Source organism: Pteropus alecto, unplaced genomic scaffold, assembly GCF_000325575.1.
Source record: "Pteropus alecto unplaced genomic scaffold, ASM32557v1 scaffold117, whole genome shotgun sequence".
Classification (NCBI taxonomy): domain Eukaryota; kingdom Metazoa; phylum Chordata; class Mammalia; order Chiroptera; family Pteropodidae; genus Pteropus; species Pteropus alecto.
This window is the reverse complement of record NW_006440642.1, coordinates 2,594,066-2,598,043: the sequence shown is the minus strand read 5'-3', so window position 1 is coordinate 2,598,043 and position 3,978 is coordinate 2,594,066.

The window sequence follows — 3,978 nt, the reverse complement described above, 5'->3', positions numbered from 1 at the left end:
AAACAGAGACTCATGGCCATGGACTATGGGTAAGGGGTAAGGGAGGAGTGGGGAGGTAGACCGGGTAAAGGGGGTCAAATATGTGGTGACAGAAAGAAATCTAACTATGGAAGGTGAATACACAGTGTAAATAAATATATGCCTTACTGTTAAAGTGTACAGCTGAAACTTATTGGATTTTGTAAACCAATGTCACTATAAAAAATAAAAATAAAAAAAAAACAAAAGAAATAAAAAATAAAAATAAAAAGTAAAAAAAAAAAAATGGCAAGAGTATTGATTATAAACAATCATCCACCACAAGACCACCAGAAGGTAAGAAAAAATAAAATAAAAAAGTAAAAAGTAAGTTAGCAGAAAACACCCAATCAAAACAGCAAAAAGCAATAAGAATTCAAATAAAAGGATAGTTTACGGGACCTCTGGGACAACATCAAGCATACCAACATTTGCATCATAGGGGTACCAAAGAGAAAAGAGAGAGCAAGAAATTGAAAAGTTATTTAAAAAAATAAATAGAGAAATCTTCCCTACCCTTGTGAAGGAAATAGACATACAAGCCCAGGAAGCACAGGGAGTCTCAAACAAGATGAACCCAAAGGGGCCCATACCAAGACACATTATAATTAAAATGTCAAAGATTAAAGACAAAGAATCAAAAGCAGCAAGAGAAAGGCAGTTAGTTATCTACAAGTCAGCTCCTATAAGACTCTCAGCTGATTTCTCAACAGAAACTTTGCAGGCCAGAAGGGATTAGCACAAAATTTTCAAAGTGATGAAAAGTAAGGACCTACAACCAAGTTTACTCTACCCAGTAAAGCTATCATTTAGAATAGAAGGACAAATAAAGAGCTTCCCAGACAAGAAAAAACTAAAGGAGTTCATCACCACCAAGCCAGTATTACAAGAAATGTTGGAAAAACTTCTTTAAGAAGAAGAAAAAAGATAAAAAATATGAATAATAAAATCACAAAAACTACATATCTATCAACAATTACTTAAAATGTAAATGGATTAAATTCTCCAGTCAGAAGATAAGGTGACCGAGTGCATAAGAAAACAAGACTCTTACATGTGCTGCCTACAGGAGACTCAAATCAAAGACACACATAGACTGAAAGTAAAGGTATAGAAAAAGATGTTTTATGAAAATGGAAGTGAACAAACAAAAAAAAGCTAGGATACCAATACTTATACCAGACAAAACAGACTTTAAAACAAAGGCTATATCAAGAGACAAAGTAGGACCCAGTAATCCCATTTCTGGATATTTATCAAAAGAAACCCAAAACACTACTTCAAAGGGACATTTGAATCCATATGTTCATTCACAATAGTCAGGATATGAAGTCACCTTGGGTGTCCATCAATGGATGAATGGATAAAGAAGAGATAGTACATATATACAGTGGAATAATACTCAGCCATAAAAAAGAAAATGAAATCTTGCCATCTGTGACAATATAGATGGACCTAGAAGGTATTCTCTGAGTGGAGTCAGACAGAGAAAGACAAATGCCATATGATTTCACTTACATGTGGAATCTAAAGAACAAAATAAATAAACAAAACAGAATCAAACTCATATACAGATAACATTTTGTTGGTTGACAGATGGGAGGGGTGTGGGGGGGTGCGAAAAAGGAAATGGATTAAGAAGCACAAATTGGTAGTTATAAAATAGTTATGGGAATGTAAAATATTGCATAAAAAATATAGTCAATAATATTGTAATAACTATGTGTGGTATAGATGGGTACTAGATCACTTTGTAAATTATATAAATCTAATCACTGTGTCATACACCTGAAACTAATATAATATTGCATGCCAACTGTAATTAAAAATAAAAAAATATTTAAAAAAAGAAAACTCGAAAATGCAAATAAGTAAACAGAAATAATAATCCTATGAAATCCCAAGACCCAGAAAAAATCAATTTTAATGTTTGAGGTGAATTTTCAGAGTATTTCCTGTATATGCATATACACATACATCTATATATGTATTTTTATGAAAGATAGATCTCATTATATATAACTATTTTGTAAACTGCTTTTGTTATCCACTCAACAAAATTTCTCTAACAAAAAGAAATGTTTATAAACTGTTTTTGATATGTTTTTGAAATGTTTAATAGCTGTTACATATAACTATAGCTTAACACTCACCCTTATTCAACATAGCTCATGTATTCTTTTCACTTTGATTTATTTTTGGATGCCTGAAACTAGACAGAAGCAAGATAGAAAACATCAAAATTTTATCTTTCAGATTTGAGAATCTATAAAAAATTGCTTTAGAAATGTACTTTTATAGAAAATACACTTTTAGATAAGGGTTAGAAGACTGTGTTTATAATTACATTTGTTAAAAAAAGACTTTGTGGAAAAGACCTTGTTAATTTGCTATTCTAGCTGACCACCAATATAAAAGTATAGGTAAACTGACAAAATATCTTATTATGAAATTACAAAAAATATTACCTGTCATTTTTTAAAAGTCAAATTTTCATTATTTTCAAGCCAAAAAAAGTTTCCATATGAGACATTTCTGGAAATTGCTGCTAAGATCACTTTAAGAAATATGTGAAAGCATAACTACTACCCAAAACTATTAATCTGAATATTTTCTACTTCTTTTATATCTCCTGTATGGTTTTGAGCCCATTGCCACTTAAATGTCTGTTTGCTGGCTGGCTGGATGGCACTTGCCTGCCATTATGACCTATATTAGGAATCGAATAGGCAGTGTTGACAATAATGCCTTTTCTCCTATATCCACTCTCCCCTTCCTTTAGTCCCACTAAGACAGCCTCTCTCACCAGCAAAGCCCTCCCAATATAACTTTCACAATTTCTGGATGCCGTAACACTTCTAACTAAGCTACCCCTAATTAAGCTACCCCTATATATCTCTATAAGGATGATATTCAGGCATTGCCTTCATATATGATGCCCAGCCTATAGTATTTTTACCTTTTGGACCTGCTCCCTCAGGTTTTATTGGTCTGAATCTTTTTCTTTCTGGAATCTGAGGTGTCTTTTTATACTTTGTTTCCTGCTTACTCATTTGTGTGCTTTGCCAGGTGTAGCAGGAAGAGTGCTAGCACTGTAACCCTAAAGTAATTCATTCAACCCCACCCAGCCTCAAATTTCTTATCTATAAAATGAGAAGCTTGAAATAGATGATGACCTTTAAGTCCCTTCCAGTTCTAAAATTCCAGAGATGCCAATGTTTATTAAGCAACATGTGAGGTGCTACACAACCAAACAAGAATGGAGAGATGCACCCTCCCTGCTTTCAAAAGCTTCGAGTCTGAATCATTACTTCCTAATATAAATTCAGTAGAGTCTTTTTTCCTTTGTTTATCCCTATAATAATAATAATAATACCATTTATTAAGCCAGGCACTTCACTTTAAATGTACGATTATCCAAAGCAACCTTTTGAACTAAATATTGTTATCTTCATTTTACAGATGAAGAAACTGAGGTACAGAGGAGTTAAGTAATTTTTCCAAGATTACACAACTAATACATGGTGGAGTTGGAATTTGTATTTGTCTGACTTCAAAACCCATAAGCTACTGTACCTCAAAAAGACAAAATTATGCTCCATGATTACTTGTTAAGCATGGGATTTCTAATAGAACAAAAGATCATTTACCCTAGGTAGTGTGGTTTGATAATAGAAGCCCAAGGCTGAAATTCACAAAAATCATAACACTTCTACTTACTAGCTTTCAAACTTTGGCAAGAACCTTAACCAAATGGCCTTTATTTAAAAAACAAAAACAAAAGAACAAAAAAGAAAACACAATACTTATTCACCTACTTTGCAATATTGAGAGTAATATACATATATATATGTAAGTGTATGAGAATATATATAGAGAGAAAGTGCTCTGTAAACCATGAAGCCCTATAGAAATTTAGGGTGCTATTATTTCCTCTTATGTATGTCTTTCATTCATCTG